Source organism: Podarcis tiliguerta, assembly GCF_965153285.1.
Source record: "Podarcis tiliguerta genome assembly, chromosome: 7".
NCBI lineage: Eukaryota > Metazoa > Chordata > Lepidosauria > Squamata > Lacertidae > Podarcis > Podarcis tiliguerta.
In genome coordinates this window covers 76288794-76314329 of record NC_139540.1, presented here as the reverse complement: position 1 = coordinate 76314329, position 25536 = coordinate 76288794, and the positions used below count along the sequence as shown (strand labels likewise).

At 42.8% G+C, this 25536-nt stretch overlaps 1 long non-coding RNA gene across 1 annotated transcript; it reads right to left on the bottom strand.

Annotated features, from left to right (window-relative positions):
* Positions 1-969: 969 nt before the first annotated feature.
* On the bottom strand, positions 970-6437 carry LOC310681698. The gene is made up of 3 exons (XR_014513524.1): positions 6071-6437; positions 2081-2137; positions 970-1455 (listed from the first exon to the last, which is right to left on the bottom strand). It is a non-coding gene; the product is annotated as an uncharacterized lncRNA (long non-coding RNA).
* Between the last annotated feature and the right edge of the window lie 19099 nt (positions 6438-25536).

Sequence of the window (25536 nt, the reverse complement as noted above, 5' to 3'; positions counted from 1 at the left end):
CTGGCAGAAAGCAGGACAGGGTGCCGGCAGGAACAGGTAACCAACAATGTTGCTCCCGCAACCTGGGACTGGGTGGGCTGGCCTTGATCTCCTCTGAGGCATAGAGCAGCCCCAGTCCACAGGTGACTCGCCTCTCCTGGCCTGGAGGCGAGCACTCCTCCTGTGAGAACTTAGTTCCCTCCACCTCTCTGCCCTGAGCCTCTGCAGCTCAGGAGAGGCTGGAGAGTTACTGGACACAGAGGCAACCTCACCTTCCTCTGGCAGGGCTGGGAGAGGAGCACCTGCAGGCAATGGGTCCTCGATCACCTCCAGAGCCAGAGCGGATTCAGCTGGTGTCTGCTCCTGAGGATCCGGCACAAGTGAGGGTTCTTCAGGCTCAAGCCCCTGCCCCAGCTCAGCCGGCCCTGGAGGCGGGGACTCCTGTGCAGGCTGGGATTCCTCAGGTTCAGCCTCTGAATCCGATTCCCAGGCCATCACAAGGAGAAAGCTTCTAGATACCTATAATCCAAATACTGAATGAAAGAAAAGTGACTGCCTCACTCATGGCTTATATTTGTTGGAAATCAAGCCTTTATCAGGAGAAACTGGCAACTCTCCCAGGCACCCGGCTTGGTCTCCTGTTGACCTCCCTGTCTGCTTTCCCGGCAAGATCCAGGCAGAGGTTGTGATAGGCGATCCTTCTCAGCATGAAAAGAACACCCCCCCTCTTCCCTGCCCCCTGGCAGGGGAAAGAGATAGACAGAAACGTATTTACATGCTTTTATTTCTGTCTTTGCAGCGTTACAAAAAACATGACTGCTCTCTTCAAACTCCAGCAGTCGAGAGAGCAAACACTTCCTGTACAGCTCATATTACACTCTGAGCTAATTCCGGTGCCCTCTGTTTCCCACGGACAGTCCCAACATCATGTGATGTTGTTTTCAAGCAAGCAGCTCGTAGAAGCATTGTTTCTATATCGTAACAATATTAGAGTTCTTGACTCCCTAGGAGGACCAAGAGAGCTGGTTGCTGGAAGACATCAGATGTTGGCTTGATGGACCACTGTTAAGAACGACAGAAGCTTGTTGCTATGTTATTGATTTCAAAGGCACTGTTTGTAATTCCAGGAAGTGAATGGCAGAGAACCATCCTTCCAGGAAAGAGATAAACTATAAAACATTCATAATAAATACAGAAAGCTGATCAAATTCTCAGATGGGGTGGCAGTGATAAGTTAAAGATAACATTTAATTAATGAATGAAAAACATTTTTATCGTGGTCTTGCTTAAGCTTGAGACATTTAGACTTTCATAACACTGTAGCATTCCTCAGCTGCACAAAGTCTGCTTTGCAGAGCTGCATGTGTGCAAGTTTCTTACCTTTGCTTCTCCCTTGCAGACAACTCTCTTCATGTGTAAGGGAGATTTTTGTCTGGATCACAATAGGGGAGGGGTTTAGTTCCGTCTTTACACCTCCTGCACATGAAATTGAAAAGCACATTTAATTTATTGTGTAGTTTGGCCCAAAGTACCATATTTTTTGCTCTATAAGACTCCCTTTTTCCCTCCTAAAAAGTAAGGGGAAATGTGTGTGTGTCTTATGGAGCGAATTCCGTCTGCGCAGCTATCCCAGAAGCCAGAACAGCAAGAGGGATTGCTGCTTTCACTGCACAGTGATCCCTCTTGCTGTTCTGGCTTCTGAGATTCAGAATATTTTTTTTCTTGTTTTCCTCCTCCAAAAACTAGGTGCGTCTTATGGTCTGGTGCGTCTTATAGAGCGAAAAATACGGTACATACTTTGATGGAACTGAATTATCTGGTCCTTCAACCATCCTTGAATATTTCAGATATATAAGTTTCTAACTGAAGATACTTCACTTTTTGAAAGGAATCAGGCTAACTAAATGCATGAATAGAAAAGAAAACCAGATAATTCTAGTATACAAAAAATAAAGGAGGAGGATAAAAAGCCCAGACTTCTAAGCAATCTTGTGAACGCTACTAATAATGCATTTTTAATACACAGAGAAATGAGTAGAGAAGTCAAAATAGCCCCTCGGGCTATTAAAAACAAATCTCAGTGCCTTTTTATCATACATACTGTAGGATTATTGAATGCTTGTAATTAAAGCTGTCTTCATGTTTTCAGTTTTATCACCTAAAAGCCAAACAAACAAAAGGAGTCTGCATTACCATCAACTTAACCGAAGAGCAAATGTTAAATCCCATTTGAGCCTTTCTGATAATAGATATTTTCGTAACCCATATTTAAGCAGGCATGCAGTTGAGCTTTTATGGATGATGTTTAAAGTTTAATGCACAAAACACACAGCTTCTCGTTGCTACAATAATTTAGACATTAGCAAGATCTACACTTGTCAGATTGCTTGGGTAATTTTATGCTGGTGGAATTGTTTCGGAAATGTCAGTGGAGAAAATGGGAGCGTGGCATTGTGTCCAAAATGTATTTTGGGATGTGAAGAATTAGGTGATAAAAGCTGTTGGACTTATAATACCCTGTTCTGTATACCATAGGAACAATTGGGCATGTGATGTGTGTGAAGTCATCATGATAAAGTATCACATTTGGGGGGGGGGACAAACTTATAATTGTTTGGCATTCTGCAGAAATGCATTATTCTCAGTAATAATGTTGAAAAGACTAAACACATAGTTGAACTGCAATGAATTGGCAACTCTTATGGCAACTCAACTGGTTTTCCCAGTAGTGATGTATGGAAGTGAGAGCTGGACCATAAAGAAGGCAGATCACCGAAGAATTGATGCTTTTGAATTATGGTGCTGGAGGAGACTCTTGAGAGTCCCATGGACTGCAAGAAGATCAAACCTCTCCATTCTTAAGGAAATCAGCCCTGAATGCTCACTGGAAGGACAGATCCTGAAGCTGAGGCTCCAATACTTTGGCCACCTCATGAGACTCCCTGGAAAAGACCCTGATGTTGGGAAAGATGGAGGGCACAAGGAGAAGGGGACGACAGAGGACGAGATGGTTGGATAGTGTTCTCGAAGCTACCAGCATGAGTTTGACAAAGCTGTGGGAGGCAGCGGAAGACAGGAGTCCCTAGTGTGCTCTGGTCCATGGGGTCACGAAGAGTTGGACATGACTAAACGACTAAACAACAACAACAACAACAACATGTGGGTTACACGAGGGACAATCCTATAGGAAATTCCACTGGAACGAGCAGCTTTGAATGCAGTGGCTCTTTGGCTCAGCCGGCATTAAGTCCCCCAACCACAGCTCAGCCAAATATACGTTTTTTGGTGGCAAGGAGAAATGTAGGTACAAAAAGGAGAACTCCTGGATGCCAAAATAGAAGTTTGGAGCAAGTACTCTTTGGTGGGAGAACCACAGCAGAGATTTAAAATCACAAAATATTCAGCAAAGCAAAGCATGGAAATAGAGGCTGTTAAACCTTTAAAATATGCCCTTGTGAGTTCTAAAACGTACCCCTTCAGTTAGCATAGGGAAAAATTACATCACATATTTGGTAAGTTAAAAAATGGTTTACTTATAAACTCTCCAAAGGTCAGTTTTAGGTGCTTTCCCGTAAAGCATTCAGAAAATGTTGCACAGGCAGTAAAAACTTGGCTTAGTTCCAAACTTCCTAAATAAGAGTGGCTTGTTAGAGCCATGCAGTCTGAACTTGAAGCAACCAGCTCAGACCTCTTGACTCGCTGAGCTTCTCTGGTAGTCTGACGTACAACAACAGGCTTGATTACCTTCTTCCTAAGGTGAGGGGGAGTGACCTATCTAAGTCTAGCAGGACGGCTTACTCTATGGCATTAACCCCTTCCTGAATTAATTAGACTTAAGCATGTTGGTTATGTGAGGCTAGTTATCCCCCAACACTAACATAACTTGTTCACTCTCACTCAGCCAGGGCTCAGTTGCCGAACTAAAGCTGGTTTAAGTCAAAACGGAAGTTATACTCAGAACAGAGCACGTTCGGCTTCCAAAAAGAGTTCCAAAACCAGTACACTCCTTTCCGGGTTTGAAGTGTTTAGATTCCAAGTAGTTCGAGAACTAAGCTGTTCAAAAACTGAGGTACCACTATATTTATTTTTCTTCTGGTGGTGATTTTCTTGAGTCAAAATGAGAGTACCCCGAAACATTTATTTTTTTGAAAAAAAACACTGAGTTACACCATAAAATTATATATCAACTGAAAGATAATTTAATGAAGAATGTAATGAAGGATTATTTATTCTGACAGCAGTCATAAAGAAGAAACGTGAAACACACAGAAAAAATGAGATATATAGGTTAAATTGCGGTGTTGGCACTTTGTGATAAATACCGTATTTTTTGCTGTATAGGACTCACTTTTTCCCTCCTAAAAAGTAAAGGGAAATGTGTGTGCGTCTTATGGAGCGAATGTAGGCTGTGCAACTATCCCAGAAGCCAGAACAGCAAGAGGGATTGCTGCTTTCACTGCGCAGCGATCCCTCTTGCTGTTCTGGCTTCTGAGATTCAGAATATTTTTTTTCTTGTTTTCCTCCTCCAAAAACTAGGTGCGTCTTGTGGTCTGGTGCGTCTTACAGAGCGAAAAATACGGTAAGTGGGTTTTGGGTTGCACTTGGTCTCTAAAAGGTTCGCCATCACTGCCCTAAATCCACCTCTGGAGTATTCTCCAGTGAATATTGTAGAATTAAATTTTGTGTCAATATGCAAAGAATCACGCTGGTATTTATTGTTTTAAACTGCTCTTGGCTCCCTTTATAAGCCACGTGATACAACTTCCTTTGAAGTGCATGATGCGAGTGACTGCATATTTGTAAGCTTGCCTCGTGTCAAAAATCTCCATGCCCATGTTTTCAGTAACTAGAATATGAGGCAGAGGGGACACCCACACACTTTTCAATAATGTGGCCCTGCATTTATAATCTAAAATTGCACAATCACAATATCTAAGAGTCATGCAGGGGTGGGCAAACACGCCCAAGTTCAACTTCTCTCTGTTCCTCCATCTTAAATCTAGTTCTTCACATTTCAACATTTTAAAAGTCCTCATGATAAACACATTTTGGGGTGCAACTTCCTCTAATGTACACACTGCAGCATTCATATGCACACTTTACCACAGTATATGCATTTTTTTACTTGGCTGGAAAACTGCACTTCAAGCAATGGGAGAATTGTGGATTTTGAAGGGTGGATGTATTTGGAGTTGCATATTGTGAACTGAATCAAACTGCTCCACCCCTAGGACCTATATCTGCATTTTGAATTTGCTCTCAGAATGGGTCTTCACGATGAATATCTTTGTTCTTAGGGTTTCAGTGTTGTTTCAAACATATTTCATGCCTTTGTGTTCTGTTTTAAATAATCCTATCTGTAATTTGCCTTGATATGGTTGTTTGGAAGGCAATTAATAAACCAATGGTGATAATCATAATAATACATCTGGGATGAGGCTGGCTTGAAGTCCAGTTTGTCTTTGTTTAGAAATCAAGCACTGGGTTCAAGTGCACATATTTGAGCTTAACTGTTTTTCTTTTATATTCCAGACATGAAAACACTTTCTGGAATCTGAAATGGATTTTCCTGTGTGCTACAATTAGTTCCGGCACATGTATTATGACTTCAGGAGATGGATTTTTCTTGCTGCCTTTTGATGAACAGCACATTATTGAGAAACTAAACAAAGTAATAAATTACATTTAGCTGGTACAGTTTTTTCTCCAGCAAAAATACATTATTTATCTCCATTTAAGAATGTTTTAAAATACAAATGAGTTTCTAAATCTTGTTTAATTACTTCTGTTTTGCAAAGAGGCCCTTCTAAAGAGAACAGCTTATTGCAAAATAGAAGTTTAAAAAACACACTTTTAAGTTCATTGATTTTTTCAATACTTGCTGAATTTAGTGTTATCTGTACATGCTAAATTAATAAATGCCTGTCCATTCATGTTCCCTAAAGAAAAATGGTTATGATGGTCAGCAAGTGACATTTCCATGAACTTAATAAATGCATTAATTTTGTAATCATGGCGGCCTTGCATATTGTTAAAAGGTTTTGCTTTCCAGAATATGCTGTCCCTAATCATACATTGAAAAGATTCATACCTACTCCCTGGCTACGCTTTGAACACAGTCTGAGGACGTATTAGTACCACTCTGCTCTGCCTTGGTCAGACCACACCTGGAATACTCTGTCCAGTTCTAGGCGCCACAAGTTAAGGAGGACATTGACAAGTTGGAATGTGTGCAGAGGAGGGCAACCAAGATGATCAAGGTGCTGGAAACCAAGCCTTATGAGGAATGGTTGAAGGAGTTGGGCAAGTTTAGCCTGGGGAAAAAGACTGAGAAGAGATATAATAGTCCTTTATATATTCGAAGAAGGCTATCTCACGGATGATGGAGCAAGCTTGCTTTCTCCTGCTCTGGAGGGTAGGACTCGAACCCATGGCTTCAAGCTACAAGAAAGGAGATTCTGATACTTACCTAGTGGGGGAGACACCTTGATCATGAAGGAGGTTTTCCAAGGTGAGGCTCACCCATTGCACTATGGGTGTGCTGACCCCTGCAATTTCCCCAAATGCGGGGATTGTGTTTGCGTTTTCCTCTGATAACTGGTATGCAAAAATATAAACAGAAATAAAAGTACTAGAAAAAATACAGCTTTTTGCAATTTTAAAATAGAATAGAATAGAATAAAATAAAGGAGATTGCGACTAAATGTCAGGAAGAACTTTCTGACAGTAAGAGCTGTTTTAAGTGGAGCAGTCTCCCTCGGGAGGTTGTGGACTCTCCTTCCTTGGAGGTTTTCAAGCAGAGGTTGGATGGCCATCTGCCATGGATGCTTCAGCTGAGATCCCATCATTGCAGAGGGCTGATCCCTTCCAGCTCTATAATTCTATGATTCCAGAAGCCAGCCCTTGTGATCAAACTGGCCTGCATTGTCCCTGCAATGTATATGGCAATCTTGGTAAAGAGCAGGAATGGGGAACTTCATACCCAGGGCCAAATCCACCCCCACAATCTTCTCTGGCTGGCCCCTAAGACTCTCCACAAACCTCTCTTACTTCTTTGTTCTCCCCTTGAGTGTTTGGGGCCAGGTGCAACGTATCCTTGAACCACGACAATAATTCTTGCTTGCTGGATGGAGAGTTGTTGGTGAGTGTCTGCAGAAACTAGCCTACTGTATAAAAGCCAAGTTTTACTTTATCTGCTCCCTTTTACCTCTGGCCCTGACACCTCTGGCCTGTGGCTTCTGGAAGGCTGCCCAGAAAAAATAAATGTGGACCAGTAATGAGGGCAAGTGACGTTGCGTTTCTTTTTTGCTTGCTTGCTTCTCCTCCCGGTGAATTGTAACAATTAATAATTAAGGGTTTCCTGGGGCAGAAGTCTGGCATGAGCTGTTGTGTTTATATGTGCCGTGCTGCCTTGTGCTTGCTGTGGTGCTAGGAAGGTTGGCAGAAGCAGCCTGTATTGGAGATTCTGTATGAGTGAGGTGCACAGATGAGAGTGAGTGGACATGTAAAGGTAAAGGGACCCCTGACTGTTAGGTCCAGTCACAGACGACTCTGGGGTTGCGGCGCTCATCTCGCTTTATTGGCCGAGCGAGCAGGCGTACAGCTTCCGGGTCATGTGGCCAGCATGACTAAGCCGCTTCTGGCGAACCGGAACAGCGCACAGAAACGCCATTTACCTTCCCGCTGGAGTGGTACCTATTTATCTACCTGCACTTTGACATGCTTTTGAACTGCTAGGTTGGCAGGAGCAGGGACCGAGCAACGGGAGCTCACCCCTTCGCAGGGGTTGGTGAAGCTGTCAGGGGGAATAGGGAAATTCCAAGATCAAATCAGAAGCCAGGATGGCCTTGGTCCTATATACCTGAAGGAGCGTCTCCACTCCCATCATCCAGCCCGGACACTGAGGTCCAGCCAGTGGCGTAGCGTGGGTTGTCAGCACCCGGGGCAAGGCAAGTAATTTGCGCCCCCTAACCCGTGGATTTGCGCCCCCTAACCCGTGGATTTGCGCCCCTTAACCCTAACCCCCAGATGTTGCGCCCAGTGCAGCCGGCACCCCCTGCACCCCCCACGCTACGCCACTGGGTCCAGCTCCGAGGGCCTTCTGGCAGTTCCCTCGCTGTGAGAAGTGAGGTTACAGGGAACCAGGCAGAGGGCCTTCTCGGTAGTGGCGCCTGCCCTGTGGAACGCCCTCCCAGCAGATGTCAAGGCAATACTTTTAAAAGACAACTGAAGATGGCCTTGTTTAGGGAAGTTTTTAATGTCTGACACTGTATTGTTTTTAATATTCGGTTGGAAGCCGCCCAGAGTGGCAGGGGAAACCCAGGCAGATGGGCGGGGTATAAATAATAAATTATTATTGTTGTTATTATTCATCATTCTAGGACTGTCTCGGGAAAATAGAGACACTTAATTGGAGGGTATGTGTTATGTGCAGCAACCCAAGGCAGTTTCAGTGAAAGCAAGGGGCTAACACTGAATAACTTTTCATCACATATCTAGCAGCGTGGCCAGTCATCAGATACTTGTTTTACATTTTGAGCAAGAAAACTACTTCCTGACGACGCTATGCTCAGTTTGTTTTATAGATGGCATTACCAGCTGAACAAATTCAAATTCCAAACTCGACGGTTACAAACTTTGACAATGTCTCTATCCTGAAATCCCTGCTGCTGAAATGTGCACATTCATGCTTAATTGGTTTCATCATTGCTTTTCTTTTGCTGTTGGATCTTAGCAGAGGAGGCCGCAGCCAACCGCAGTCTGCTTTGCTGAAGATCAGATACAAGCCACTTCTCCAGTGGATGGGGAATTGCAGATGGGTTTTTCACAAACATCTCAGGAAAAGGAAAGCAAACATGTCACATTATATTTATGAAACTCTGATATCCCAAAGTGAAAGCTGCCGTTTCTTGCTATTGTCACACAGCAAGCGCTGCCACTTATGAGGCCTGTTTGAGATTTCAAAGATGCTTTGTATCATTAATAAGCTATGCATCATTCCCAGATGGAAAAGCTACTGCTTTGATGACCAGACTCACAGGTGAATACATTGTCAATAACCAAATATGCTGAGGAACTCAAACTCTTCCAAGAAGTCAGCCATAGTTTACATAGTGAGAGCTGAGTGCAGTGTGAGGACCAAAGGTTGACAAACTACCCCAGAAGGAACACAATGTATCCCCCACCAGATGTACTACCCATCTCCTAACACCCCGTACACTCTCAGCTCTCACCTGTGGCTCCTAGAAGCTGTCAGCATGTGACGGCAGCAACACCTTGGGAATGGCTTCAACTGGCTGGCTAAACCAGGTGGGGGTAGTCGATTGGTCTCAGTGAGTTAGGGCCTTCTCCTGCAAGAGCAGACAGGCTCCGGCAAATTGATCGGATGAGACCAATACAGTGGTACCTCGGGTTAAGAACTTAATTTGTTCCGGAGGTCCATTCTTAACCTGAAACTGTTCTTAACCTGAGGTACCACTTTAGCTAATGGGGCCTCCTGCTGCTGCCGCGCCGCCGGAGCACGATTTCTGTTCTCATCCTGAAGCAAAGTTCTTAACCTGAGGTACTATTTCTGAGTTAGCGGAGTCTGTAACCTGAGGTACCACTGTACTTAGTAGTACTTTGCACTGTTTTAGATACTAAGCGAGGCCTCGTGGTGGAAGAAGACATACACTGCATACTAAAGGTTGAACATTTAGTCCCTGATCCTTCCAGTTAAATAAACCTTAAGTAGCAGGGTGATATAGATCAGTTTATATGACACAATTATTCAGTGCATTTGTTTATTTTGCAGTATGTATTGGAGAGAAGGACAAATACTTGCTGAAGGCATAGTTCTGCATGAGAACTGATCAGCTGAAGAAAGAGTCAGTTACAAAGGAGGTTGACACACTCATAGACACTCAAACCTTGCAATATGGCACTTTGCATAGCAATGCTTCTGTGTGCCTTCACCTTCATTTCAAGGGAGCTCATGCAGTGAGAGCTGGACCATAAAGAAGGCTGATCGCCGAAGAATTGATTCTTTTGAATTATGGTGCTGGAGGAGACTCTTGAGAGTCCCATGGACTGCAAGAAGATCAAACGTATCCATTCTTAAGGAAATCAGCCCTGAGTGCTCACTGGAAGGACAGATCCTGAAGCTGAGGCTCCAATACTTTGGCCACCTCATGAGAAGAGAAGACTCCCTGGAAAAGACCCTGATGTTGGGAAAGATGGAGGGCACAAGGAGAAGGGGACAACAGAGGACGAGATGGTTGGACAGTGTTCTTGAAGCTACCAACATGACCAAACTGCAGGAGGCAGTGGAAGACAGGAGTGCCGGGCGTGCTCTGGTCCATGGGGTCACGAAGAGTCGGACACGACTAAACGACTAAACAACAACAACATGCAGGAAAACTTCCCTGTGAATCCTTTGTCATAATATCCATTGCAAAATATGTAATAATAATTTATGTGCTGCTAGTTGAAGCGCTAAAGGTTTGCCCCCCCCCCCCGAAAAAAAAGTTCAAGCTTCTCTTTTCTTCCTGCATCCAGATAAAGACTAATTACTTCAGCTGGTATTCTGCTCCACTGAATTAAGGTGAGACAGCTGAATTACTGAATCACATTGTTATTGACTTAGCAGGTCAAAGAATTAAAAAAAAACTTTGCACCTTATTCTGTTTATGTGTTAGCTAACCTTGCTAGCTTTCTCATTTTTCAAATGTGGAATGAACATTGCCAAGTGCAATTAATTTGAAACAGAGCTGGAAGCATCCTCCAACACTCATCCACTTGTATCGTCCGGGGTATTTCAAAGACATTGCTCTTATTCAGCTGAGAAATGGTTCGGTTAGATGGATTTTTAAAACAGCAAGCAGCTATTAAGTAGACAACGTGTGAAACTTGCAGGAGCCTTTTTTGAATTTCTTCTACTTAGGTTTCATGAAACAAATGTTTAGATAATTAACTTGATGCTGATAATCAACTTACTCTTTTCTGGAGAGGAAAATAAAAACCCCAAACCCAACTCTATTTTGTGAACTGGTCAAAAATTAAAGAATGTGAAACACAATTAATTTTTTGGCCACTTGTTGGTTATGTGCTCACAGGGTGCTTTAGAAACCTTCGGCCCTCCAGATATTTTGGACTGCAATTCCCATCATTCCTGATCACTGGTCCTTTAGTGAGGGATCATGGGAGTTGTAGGTCAAAACATCTGGAGGGCTGCAGGTTGGGGGTGCCTGCTATAGACAATTTTATCTAACCAATTCCTTTAGGTCTCCTTTGCAAACGAGAGAATGGGTGGCTGGGGTTATTGGGACGGGCTTCAGATTTTTGATTTTGAAGCTATCATATTGGGGTTTGTGTACTAAAACTCAGTATAGAATAATAAAACAAAACAAAGAACTAGGAAAATGGCATAGCTCAATGGTAGAAGAATTCATTTTCCACCAGACAGTTGTTGGCCTCTCCAGTTGAGGTTTGGTAGCAGGTGATGTGAAAGACCTCTGCCTGGGAACCTGGAGAACTGTTGTCAGTCAGAAAAGGCAATGCTAAGACAAATAGACAAAGAGTTACCAGAGAGTAACTTGGCATAAAGCAGCTTACTGTAATCTTATGAACACAATCTGTCTTCTAGTGTTGAGAACCTGGCAGATTTGAGAGAAGGTCAGATTTAATACCAAACCATGGTTTAGTGAAATGTGAATGAGCCCGGTGCTGCTGCATCCCTCAGATTTCCTGTTGCAGATCCAGTTGAGCAACAGACCATAGCTCTCCGTTACATCTGAACCCGGAAGCAAAGGTTTGCACAAATCCCAAAGCTCGATTGCTAACCCACTTGAAACTGGCTTGAGCAAACCATGGTTTGTCTGGTTTGGATGAAACAGTAAACTATGGTTTTCTGCAACACTGGAAGAGACAGGGGAAATGAAAGGACATGAGCATAGGTCTGATTCATGTGGCACCAATAGTTGTTTAGTGTTATGTTTGAACCAGCCCTCTGACATGGCACCCTGTGACCTTACTCTGCTTCCATTTCTCCAGGGGGAAGAGGAAAATATATGCAAGGGCATATTTCAGTGACAAAGCACAAGCTTTTCAGTGGATGACCTCAGGTTCAGTTCTTAGCATCTCTCATTAAAAGGACAGTCTGAGGCCTCTGTAAGGCAAGCCCACAATGAGGAGAGTGATCCCTGTTTATATGTCTTTTTGAAATATCCAGTGGTTGGTGGGACAGAGCAGAATATATTAGTGGATCATCTTTTTAAAAAGGAGCAAATATGCATTTTGCAATGGTGGCTGCTCATGGCTTAAGCTGAGTTTCTTTCTTTCATTATCAATACACATGCCCACTGCCACACTCTGAACCAAGATCAAATGCTAGTTTAATAACATTCATTGCAGTCATCTCTGGTGTGTTCCTCTCTCTTTTAATAGCAAGTGGCAATTTTATTTATAAAGACTTGGAGCACAGGAAATTAAAACTAACAAAAGCTAGCAAAAAAAAGGGGGAAGCTTGTTACTTTGGCAGGATGGCCTACTTTAATACAGAGGTTTCCTTTATTTGTGAATAATTCAGATGTAGAGTCATTCTGCTAGAATAGCTTCCAGTAAATTGCTACCATTCCTCTCTTTTTCTTATATGCATTGGGCCTCATACTTCAGTACATTGCTTTGACTTTGTAGCACTGCAGAATGACTACAGAATGATGCCAAATCTTGCAGCATTTTTGCACTATTAATCAATGTTAACTAGCAAGAGAGCTATAATAGTGCCTTTCACCTCAGAAGTCAGAGGTGGAGGCAGGAGGGCTGTAAAACAAGTGCCTTCCTTATATGGGGAAATGTTGGGGGGAAAGGTAGTGTATAATAATAATAATAATAATAATAATAATAATAATAATAGCTAACACGGCAAGAGTATTGTTAGCCCAGAAATGGAAACAAGAAGAAATTCCGACGAAAGAAGAATGGCAGATGAAATTAATGGACTATGCAGAATTGGACAAAATGACAGGAAGGATTCGAAACCTGCGGGACCAGAGATTTACAGAAGATTGGAAGAAGTATATGAATTATTTGAAGAGCAACTGTAATCAACCAATTACGCTAGTAGGACTACAAGAAGTTTTGTAAGGAGAAATATATGAAGTGTTACAAAGTAGAAAAAGATAGAGATATTGGTTATGAGTTTGAAATGTAATAGGGAAGATAAGAAATGCATACTGAGAGATTAGATTGGAAAATTTTCAGACAGGACGGATGGAAGTCAAAAATTTGAATAAGATGTAAAAGTATGTTTAATTACTGTTGAAAATGATGTGTTAAAAAAACTAATAAAAATTATCTATATAATAATAATGGCTAACAACATACCCCAACCAGGCCCAGGAAGCATGGAGGACGCTCTCTCTGAGTTTCTTGTCATGTATTTTAACTTCTTTTTTGTGACTCCTATGAAACTGGTCTGTGAGGCACTGGTTACTTCTTGAACCAGTCAGAGAGTTTCCTACCCCTGGTCTTTGAAAATGTGTTCCCACTCTTACATACCCTCCAGCATTTCTCCGATTAAAATAGGGACGTCCTATTCTTTAACAGCGACAATTTATTTATACCCCGTCCATCTGACTGGGTGGCTTTCAACATATATAAAAATATAATAAACCATTAAACATTAGGGAAAAAAACCTTTTCTATACAGGGCTGCCTTCAGGTGTCTTCTAAAGTTGTATAGTTACTTATCTCCTTGGCTTAGGGGGTTGCAGAACACCATGACCAATCAAAATAGGAACGTCCTACCATACCCTCCAACATTTCTTTGATGAAAATAGTGATGTCCTAAGGAAAAGCGGAACATTCTGGGATCAGATCAGAAACCAGGAAGGCTTCAGTAAATCCAGAGCTGTCCCTGGAAAATAGGGACGCTGCTGCCACAGAAGAGACACAAGTAAAACAACATCTATTCAACTATAAAGAAAGACATGATCCAATTACCTCTCATATTAATTTTCATTACACTCATAACTTCTAACGGAGATAGCCAGTGTGGAACTTTTGGTTCCAATAGATTTTTGTACCTGTCCCATACTTCTATTAACGAATTTCTGAAGATGTGGTTCCCAAAACCTTTATGAATTTTCTTCTTATCACACCATAAGTATGCATGCCATCCAAATCTGTTATCAAAACCTTCAAGATCTAATAATTCCTTATTGTCTAATTTTATCCATTCTTTTAACCAGCAAAGGCATGCTGCTTCATAATATAATTTCATATCTGGCAGGGCGAAGCCACCTCTTTCTTTCACATCTGTTAATAACTTATATTTTATTCTTGGCTTCTTGCCCTGCCAAATATACCTTGAAATCACTTTTTGCCACTCTTTAAAAATCCCTACCCCCTTTATAATGGGGATAGTCTGAAATAAAAATAACATCTTTGGAAGCACACTCATCTTTATCATAGAAATTCTGCCCCAAAAGGACAGTTTCATTCTGCCCCACACCTCCAGATCTTTCCTTATTTCCTTCCAAACCGGTACATAATTATTCTGGAACAGGTCAATATTTTTAGGTGTTAACCAAATCCCCAAATATTCACCACCTCTATCTCTGTCTGTTGTTGCATTATTTCTATCCTATTTTGCTCCATATTTTTAGCAATTATTTTAGTCTTTTTCTTATTCAGTCTAAATCCTGCCATTTTTCCAAATTGTTCTATTTCCTCCAAAACTTCTTTACCTTTATCTTGTCAATTTCTATTGGGGCATTCAGCTGGTCTTTTTGTTCTGTCGGGATCTTCTGCACCTTTTTTTCTTTTAGAAATCTTTCTATTTTCTTTATATTGTTCCTTTCTTTATCCGAGGTACCACTGTATAGCAGAAAAAGGGGACGATTAGCATTCTGAGACCAGCAATGGGTTTACTTTCCCCCTTACCCACCCACCGCATAATTATCTGCATAGTTTGCCAATTGGGTCAACCAAATTTGGAGCACTGGATTAAAGTAACCCTAAATTTGGCTCGATGTTGGTCTTATTTCCCCACCATAATGGTATCAAATCAGAGACAAGCAGTTGGAGGTTTGCTGTAGCAAGGTGTCCACCCTCAAACATCAGTATGTGAGTATGCTAACCAAACAAAGTCCTAAAATGCCAGTGATCAGAAGAGAAAGTTACCTTATACTGAACCAGACCATTAGTCCATCTAACTCATTATTGGCTGACGGAAACTCTTCAAGGTTTCAAGCTGGACATTATCACAGCTCTACCTAGAGATGCCAGGGACATGGGTGGCACTGTGAGTTAAACCACAGAGCCTAGGACTTGCCGATGAGAAGGTCGGCGTATCGAATCCCCACAACGCGGTGAGCTCCCGTTGCTCGGTCCCAGCTCCTGCCAACCTAGCAGTTCGAAAGCACGTCAAAGTGCAAGTAGATAAATAGGTTACCTTCCTCTGGAAGGAAGGTAAACGGCGTTTCCGTGTGCTGCTCTGATTCGCCAGAAGCAGCTTAGTCATGCTGGCCACATGACCCGGAAGCTGTACGCCGGCTCCCTCGGCCAATAAAGCGAGATGAGTGCCGCAACCCCAGAGTCGGCCACGACAGGACCTAATGGTCAGGGGCCCCTTTACCTTTACCTAGGGATGCCAGCAATGCAACCTGGGGCCCTCTGAATGCAAGACATGTGCTCTGCCGCAGATCTATGGGCCTTTCTCAAAGAAAATCCCACCCCATCATCGCACCAACACCAGAAAGCAGCTGCACTGTGATTCCTTTTCCTTCTTTGCAAGTGCCACTTAAAAGGGCACAGCAGTTGGCTCATTTCCTTTCCTCTCAACTCAGTTACAAGTGCACTGTGCATCATTAGCAAGGAAAAGGCAGCGGTGCCGTTTGCAACGCAATTCATTTTTCATTTAAACCAGAATGCAGATTACTGCTCAGTGAGAAATTTTCTCCTTTACATTTAGCAGGTAACTTGTATGCTTAGAGCTTGTAAGTGACCCCCAAGTCTCCTTTCCTTTGATGTGGAAGCAGTTCCAGGTTATCCTAAGCCTCTTGTTAGCCAATTAAATCCACTTGTTTTATTTATTAAAGTGTTTAAAAAGAAGGGCTGAAGCAAAGATAAGGCAACTGGGTCAAAATGTCTTCTTTTAATTGCACCAAACTTGCCCCAGAGGGATAGTGGGTAGCTTTATGCTGGAGCTGGTATTTGCAGAGGTTATTTGGAGAACACCAGGGGTTATATTTTATTTCTTTCAAAATTAGTTCACTGGGGAAATCTCATTACATCAGGAAATGGCAGCTGCATTCCCAGCAGGTTTGTTTTGCATGGTGTTGCTGCAGTCAGTGGAAGTAAACCAGGCTTTTGCCAGGTGAACATCTGGCTTTTGGTTTTCCTTGAAGATCCCTAGAGGATGGTTGTTAATGTAGGTTTTCCCCCTTGAATTCCACAGCTAAAGCTCAAAGCACACATTGCTTGTGCTTGACACTCATCTTGGGGTTGGGCTTAATAAGACAATGATTTAGTAAGCGCGACCCAGGTCTTGTTGTTCCATTGTCATACACACACGACTAAAACAAGGTGTAAGACATATCGTGAATTTTCAGCAAGAGATGAAAGCAAAGTTGCACTTCACTGAAATGGGGGCGCATTTACAGCATTCAAATTAAGAGCATGGTCACCATCTCTGATATTGAATGGTAGAGTTTATATGAAATCTGCAATGAAGGAGCTCTCCTCTCTTCTGGGGCCTCAGACTCTATGTATTGCTAAGAAGCCTAGTTCAAAAATGTACAGTGGTACCTCGCAAGACGAATGCCTCGGAAGACGAAAAACTCGCAAGACGAAAGAGTTTTTCATTTTCTGAGTTGCTTCGCAAGACGGATTTCCCTATGGGCTTGCTTCGCAAGACGAAACGTCTTGCGCCTTCTTTTTAAAACCGTCAATACACAGTGGTGCTTCGCAAGACGAAAAAATTCACAAGACAAAAAAACTCGCAGAACGAATTAATTTCGTTTTGCGAGGCACCACTGTATGTTTATGGTTAGTGTGTTTTTGCAAAGAGACACAGGTGGAATCTACGCACATATAAAAAACAATGTGAACATGCTTTTCAAACAAACGTTTTGAAAAATATATTGAATTTGCCATTGCTCACCATCGCCATCTAGCGTAACATTTGTATAATGCACTTTACAACACACTTAAAACATTTCCTTTGCAGCTGTATGGCTGAGTCCACAGTCCTCTTTCTTGTATGGTAATTCCCAACCATTTGCCACAAAAAGAGGGAAGTAACCCACATTTTCTTAAGGGGGAGGAAGTTTCAAGAGTGGCCCCCTTACTCAGAGTCTGTTTTCTTTTGCAGGTGTTATTTTAATTTTGGTTTTTTAATTTAGTTCCATTTATGAACCACTTCCTATGAAGCACCTCTATGTCACTAATGATATCAATGTCAAAAATAAAAGCAGACAAAACCTTTTTGTCTATAAAAACAATTTCATGTAAAACATAAAGGAAAATACCGGATATTTGCAGTGCTTCTGTAATACCTCTCTATAAATGCACAAACAGAGTATGTTGGAAGTAATCAGACTCCAAAAGGAGGTAACATAACTTGCAATCCTGCTTCAGATTCCCATGAGGCAACAGCATAGCGTGTTCTCCTTCATGGAGAGCACGTGTTGCAGTGGGGTCTGCTGAGCCACCCCTCTGTTACCAGGCAGGGTCTCTAAAGATGGCCTGGGGCAGTGATTGGTTCACTGGGTTGCTGGGGTAAGTTATGTTGCAATTTTGGTGGGAGGGGTAAAATGTTTAAATACTCTGCACACAGCCTGGAGCTTTCTCTTTGCAGCGTGCAACGGATCACCCGCCCACCCGCCCTTGAGTAAGGGGTTGTTGCATTGACATTGCTATGCCTGTCATGGGGTCATCTGCCATTGGGGCAGGGGCCTGGTAGGAATTTTGTCCATCTGGCTGATTGGCTGGGCCATTTGGTTTTTGCCTACTGCGTAGCAAATCGTCACAACTTGTAAGGTTACGGTCCCCCTCCATGGTTGCTGCGGAAAGGGAATTCCGTTAAAGGAATCCTGGGGCTTGCCATCTTTTCGTCCAATGCCTGGAATGGGACTAGGGCCATTACAGCTCTACCCACTTTCAAAATTATAAATCGAAACTGTTTTCAACCACTCCCACCGCCAGGTGAAAGGTGCAATGCAGAGAAAGGTTAGAGGACATATTGAAAGCCATTAAGGAACAGTAAAGGTAAAAAAGGTAAAGGACCCCTAGATGGTTATGTCCAGTCAAAGACCACTCTGGGGTTTCACCACTCATCTCGCTTTCAGGCTGAGGGAGCTGGTGTGTGTCCATAGACAGCTTTCCAGGTCACGTGGCCAGCATGACTAAACCGCTTCTGGCGCAATGGGACAGTGTGACAGAAACTAGAGCGCATGGAAACACCGTTTACCTTCCTGCCACAGTGGTACCTATTTATCTACTTGCGCTGGCATGCTTTTGAACTGCTAGGTTGGCAGGAGCTGGGACAGAGCAACGGGAGCTCACCCCGTTGCAGGGATTTGAACCGCCGACCTTCCAATCAGCATGCCCAAGAGGCTCAGTGGTGTAGACCACAGCGCCACCCACATCCCTTCTTAACCCATTTTGTTAAGTCCATTTGTTAACTCCTTGTCATCTGTCACATGACAGGCGAGTCAAAACCATAGTGATATGCCCATTTACAATATTGAACAGTCTTCTAAACATTATATTTCACCCTGTGTGTCCATTTGCATCTATTTGCCTGTGCACAGTCTGTTTCCTTGCTCCCTTGTCCTTATTTGAAGGATCCGTTCCTATGTCTTAGTGAGGAATTCCATCAGTTCCCCAGTGCACAAAAAGACACAGTCTGAATGGAGGGGTCAGGAAAGTTGACAATAATAAGCATATATTTAAATTAACAATATAAATGTGTGATAAGGGATGCAAAGCACATCAAGTGAGAGAACAGCTGCCCACCTTAAGATAACAGCTTTGGGAAAGAGAAAAAAAAACCCCGGTACTGGATGACAGACCACTCAGGATATATAGTTACAGCTGCAGTCCTATACCTATTTACTTGGCTGAAAGCAAAATGGGACTGGCACCTGAGTAGACATTATAGAATTGCACTGTTCTTGTCACAAAATCTTTAAAAAGCACTACAAACCTCCAAGACCCAAGCCTAGGCCAACTAGTAATAATATGATGCTCCTGCTTATTCTAGTAGAAGAAGGCTTCTTCAGCTACATTCTTTAATCATATTTGTTTCCTCTGCCCTTATATGCAATAGAAAAGTGATCTGCATTAGCAAAAGGCTATTTGAACAATATGCGATCTGCTATGACCAGTCCACACATTAATTAATAGGGATAGAAATCTGCCTTTTCATTAATTTATGCTGCTCTTTAGCAAAATCAGAAGCAGCCACTAATGTGCAGTGCAGATGCAGCCTAATGGAGAAAGAGGGAACTCACATCGAATCCCTGGGGCAGGGCATGCATATAAACTACACAGCTTTACCTCTCAAATAACTTCTAATAGCAATCAGGATTAAAACTTAATTACAATCCTATGAAGCTGCATAAACTGGAATAATATCAGATTGTAGAAGTGTGTAGGTACATTTATTTATGTAAATGCATGCACATATCCACTCTGGGGGCCAGACTGGGACTGTCCTCCTGGGAAACCACATTTGGGTCATGGCAGCAGTACAAACAAGCAATTTGTGAGTAATAAAGTAAAATAAAATAAGGGGGGGGGGGAGCCATTATTTTTACTTCTAGGTTGTATGAAAGCCTGACATGGGAAGTAGTCGTTTTATATGAAGGCTTCCGATAATGGAATCACACCAGAAAAAAAACAGGAAAGAAGTGTGGTCCAACAATGAGGTATAGAGATTACAGAAGAATGCTATCCAGGAGGACTCCCACAGTTTAAAGGTTTACTATTCAGCAGTCACAGCAGTGAGAAAGTGACAGAATTCTGCATTTAGAGGGGAGGGATTGAATGCAGATGTGTTAAATGGTGGTTAAGAAAGCCCGACAGAGACTCCATCTCCTCAGAGTATTGCGAAAGAATGATGTCAATCAACATTTGATGATCTCCTTCTACCCTTCCACAATAGAAAGTGTCCTTTCATACTGCATCACGGTGTGGTATGCTGGTTTGACTTTAACTGATAGGAAGTGCCTGCAGAGGGTGGTGAACACAGCACAAGATATTATGGGCTCTCCCGTGAATCTGCTGGATGAAACAGCAGAAGAACGTTGCCTCAGGAGAGTAAGGAAAATTCTCAGGGATGATTCACACCCTGGCCGGCACTTTCTTGATTACCTGCCCTCAGGCAGAAGATATAGAAGCATGTAAGCAAAAACTGATTGTTAATGGGCCAAAGTGGAAAATTTAAGGTTAGATTGTGTTAAGATAAATTATAGAACAAAAAATTGAGAAAGATGGAAAGGATTTGCTGAAATAGCTAATTGAACTAGAATACAAAAAAGGGAGGTGTGAGGAGGTCGATGAAACAAGTAAATGAAAGGTAAAGATATGGAAATATTGGATGTGTTTTTAAATGTTTTTGTTTTTCTTGTTGTTTTGCTGTTTTTTTATTTTCGATGTATTGTAAGGTATTGTTTTGTTCTGTTAAACTCTTTATTGTTTCTTTCTTCTTTTTTCCTGTAACTATTAAACCTCTAATATATTTTTTTTTAAAAAAAAGAAGATATAGAAGCATGATTAGTCGCACCAACAGGGTAAAGAACAGCTTCTATCTGTGGGCTGTTAGGCTGCTGAATGAAAAGATAATAACAGGGCCACTGACTTTTGGGTTTGGTGGGTGTGCGTCAGTAAACGAGGGGAATTAAGACTAAGAGAGCTGAGTGGGGGGTGCTTGTGTAATCTCACTGTATACAAGTTGTACAAGTGACAATAAAGTATTTCAATTTCAATTCCTGCTGCTAATAGCCCACGTGAAAAAGATTGCGGGATTGGAATCAGTCATAAACTATCATGAACAGAGAAGAGGAAGGGTATCCCAGTGTGGGGTGTAGCAAGGACTGAGACACACCGGGGCAAGATGGAGATGGGGAAGGAGAGGTTGGTGTAGGAAGTACTCGCAGGATGGTGGAGGATGGGGGTCAGTGCGCAGAAACCAGAGCAGCAGGATTGTGATGGCTTGGGATTCGGACTCGGATGCTGAACCTGAGGAATCCCAGCCTGCACAGGATTCCCCGCCTCCAGAACCAGCTGAGCTGGGGCTGGGGCATAAGTCTGAAGGGTCCTCACCTGTGCTGGATCCTCAGGTGCAGGCATCAGCTGAGTCTGCTCTGGCTCCTGAGGTGATGGAGGACCCATTGTCTGCAGGTGCTCCACTCCCAGCCCCGTCAGAGGAAGCTGAGGTTGCCTCTGGCTCTGGTAACCCTCCAGCCTCTCCTGAGCTGCAGAGGCTCAGGGCAGAGAGGCAGAGGGAACTAAGTTCCCGCAGGAGGAGTGCTCGCCTCCAGGTCAGCAGAGGCGAATCTGGTGATTGGGGCCGCCCTATGCTTTGGGGCAGATAAAAGCCGGCCAGCCCCAGTCCCAAGTTGTGGGAGCAACATTGTTGGTTCCTGCCTGAACCCTGCCCTGCTTTCCTGCCAGAGCTCCTGACCCGCCCTGGCTCCCTGCTTGCAAGCCTGCTCCTGACTTCACCCAACTCCCTGCCCTGCACCCAGCTTCAGCTACTACGGACTGCCTCCACGTTGCATCTTTGACCACGGACCAGCCTTGGACCTCGTCTCTCGGGTAACCCACGGGACCAGCACAAGGATCCATAACCAGAGCCAGAGGGGCTCCACGAACATGGCAGGCTCTAAGGTGTGGGGAGCGTCATCATCACATGCATCTGGGATTTCAGAAGAATGACTTCCAAGTGGATGGGATACTTCATGTTAGAAATCAAACACTAGGAATGATAGCCCTCACTTCTTCTCTCTAATCTCTACCCATGTGCAAGGCTAGTTGGGACCAGACGGTCCATTTCCTTTCACTTTTAATAACAACAGAGCCTCCCTTATCCTCGTACTTCATATCCTTCTGCTTCATTTCAGTGCATAGCATTTGTCACCATTTCTTTTTGGATTAGTGCGAAAAGTAATAAAACTGTCAACTGGCTGCTTTCCGCACAGACTTCCTGAGGATAGCAAGAAGCCTGGTTTGTTTATTGCTTGTGGTGCCAAAATTTGCTATGTAGCTGGCCCCCAAAATATATATTGTTTGCTGATTAAATGCTTGGAAAGTTGTTTGGGACATTGTCTCCCCAAATCCCATTGAAATGAATGGTGCCTGTTTCAATCACAGTGAATATAACTGGCTCATTCAAGAAGTCTGTATAAAAAGTACCACTGTTGCCCAACCATGAAGGGGGATGACACACACACACACACACACACACACACACACACACACAAATGCTCATTTTTGCAAGCATTGTTTGGTTGGAGAACTGCATCACAAAATTTGGATATGTGCGAATTTCAATGGTTTTGGTTCTCATGTTGATTTGGAAAGTGCAGATTTTATAGATCTGGCTTTAAATCAGGGGTCAGCAAACTTTTTCAGCAGGGGGCCAGTCCACTGTCCCTCAGACCTTGTGGTGGGCCGAACTATATTTTGAAAAAATAATAATGAACGAATTCCTATGCCCCACAAATAACCCAGAGATGCATTTTAAATAAAAGGACACATTCTACTCATGTAAAAACATGCTGATTCCCGGACCATCTGCGTGCTGGATTTAGAAGGCGATTGGGCCGCATCTGGCCCCTGGGCCTTAGTTTGCCTACCCATGTTTTAAATGCAAACTGAACCAAATTTCTCGCAGTGGTGATCATACACAGGGCCCCCGGACGTTTGACGGTCTATTGACCCTGTGCCGCCATGGCGATTGCTTTTTCCGCTGCCACTACCCCATATCTCACGGGGACACACGGAGTTGAGTCAGTTGTTAACATAAACAAATAATCAAGTTTATTTTTAAATGCAGGAACAAGCTTATGGTTTCAGTTAATTTTTATTGACAGTTTCTTAATCTTAGTTCCTAACAATTTCAAACTGATTATTCCCAACTATCTACCTGACTCCACCTAACAATTCCTCTCACTCTCTCAAAATACAACTCTACCAACCCACACCTAAACCTCTCTCTTCCTTCTTCAACTCCCAAACCTTGACTGACTTTCAAAACCTCCCACTCTAACTTTTATTCCCCCCTGGCCAATCACGTCACACCCATTTTAACGCTTTCCTTATGACCCATCCTAGGAGGCAAACGCCACACTCCCATTCCCCTACTTGGAAGTGAACAGATAACCAGTTTAGATCTCTGAAAGCAGCAAGATACATATCGCATGAGTTATCCCAGTCAAACTCCCGGTGGCTGAATTTTGAACTAACTGCCTTTTTCAAACTGTCTTCAAGGGCAGCCCCAAATACCATACGTTATGGTCTAAGTGAGATGTCAACAGAGTGTGGAATTCAGACATTCCATCTACTACACAGAGAAGTGATTGAGGCTGTCAAAGTTGATCAGTCATCTGTCAGTAATACAATAACCCCGCAAGGCTCTCTGGCTCAGAGGCATGCCATGCCAACGTGTGCTCCTTGTCTCTAATACATATTCATTCCTGTCGTTGTTCAGCCAGGCACGTGTGAAATTACACTGAATTTTTTAAAAAAGTCTCTTACAATGAAGGAGGCTTACAGAATTTCCTAGGGATTAGTCCTTCTCTGAGAATACTATATGAATAAGTTCTTTTGCTCTCATCCACCCAAAGATAAACTTTAAATAATTGACTTAATAAAAAAAAAAAATAGCCCAATGGTTTAATGTTTCTAAGTTTTGCATTTAAGGGAAAATTTGCGATCCCAGGCAAAGATTTACGACACTGAACAGAGCCTAATTTCAGTGGCCTTTCTAAAGCTCAAAGATGTAGGAGTGTTACGGAAATGTTAATTAAACAATAAAAATTAGAACGTATGAAAATGCTACACCTTCCATATTACCTTAAAAAAACAACAACTTGACTCTTGACTCTTTGGGATTTAACCAAACGTGTAAAATATTGAAAAATATATGTTATAGTCCTTTGGTACCTCATTACTGAAGATCTTCTTTTTCCGTTTCCATTACTGTCTAGTTATTTTATTCTCAAATCGTGTTATTTTGAATTACTGTGATTTCAGGGGGTATCATTTTAAAATTTACATGATAATGTATGCATTTTATTCAGCCAGTCATTAAATTTGTATCCCACATATCTTTCAAGGAGCCTAAGGCAGCATATGTATGCAGTGTGATTGCCTTTCCCCTCAGTTTATCCTCACAATATCCCTGTGAGGTAGATCAGACTGAGTGTGGCTGGGCCAGGGTCAACCAGTGACCTTCACGGCCAAGTGGTAATTTGAACTCGAGTCTCCCTGCCAACAAAGGTCCGTATAGTTAAAGCTATGGTTTTCCCAGTAGTGATGTATGGAAGTGAGAGCTGGACCATAAAGAAGGCTGATCACCGAAGAATTGATGCTTTTGAATTATGGTGTTGGAGGAGACTCTTGAGAGTCCCATGGACTGCAAGAAGATCAAACCTATCCATTCTGAAGGAAATCAGCCCTGAGTGCTCACTGGAAGGACAGATCCTGAAGCTGAGACTCCAGTACTTTGGCCACCTCATGAGAAGAGAAGACTCCCTGGAGAAGCCCCTGATGCTGGGAAAGATGGAGGGCACAAGGAGAAGAGGACGACAGAGGATGAGATGGTTGGATAGTGTTCTCGAAGCTACCAGCATGAGTTTGACCAAACTGCGGGAGGCAGTGAAAGACAGGAGTGCCTGGCGTGCTCTGGTCCATGGGGTCACAAAGAGTCGGACACGACTAAACGACTAAACAACAACAACTCCCTAGTCTTCATTTACCATCACACTAAGAGTTTACACCTTTATATTGGTTCTTTGCTGCAGGAGTAATTTTGACTAAATTTGGTTACATAGGGTTCAAACAACTAATTTCCAAGTTGAGACAATCTCTTGACAGAGGGGCATATACAGTTTTGCATGTAGAGATTATCAGGTATTTCCCATTAGAAGGGTCTCAAGCAGCATAACTGGATTAAAGAAATGCCGCTGGTCTTGCTTCTTACACGAAAGCTGCACATTTTTGCATTCTCCTAACACATATCTTCATTCTTTCACAGATGCATTACAGCACTTACTTCTCTGAGCTGAAAGAAACTGCTAGAGCTTTTAATTTGTATTGCTTTATGACTGGAGAGTTTTAACTGGATTATTTTCTTTGCTGCTGAGTGGTTTTTAATTTTGTTGCTATTTTTATCTTGCTGCTCTTACTAATTGTGCGTTGTTTAGTAGTAGTATTTTTTTAAAAATCTATAAATTGCTTTAAAAATACCTTTTGAAATGGTGGAAAGTGGGGGCACTGTCCTTCAATGGTTCCATACCTATCATGTCTGGCGGGTTTAAGAAGGGGGTTACTGGGGTATGTGGGTGC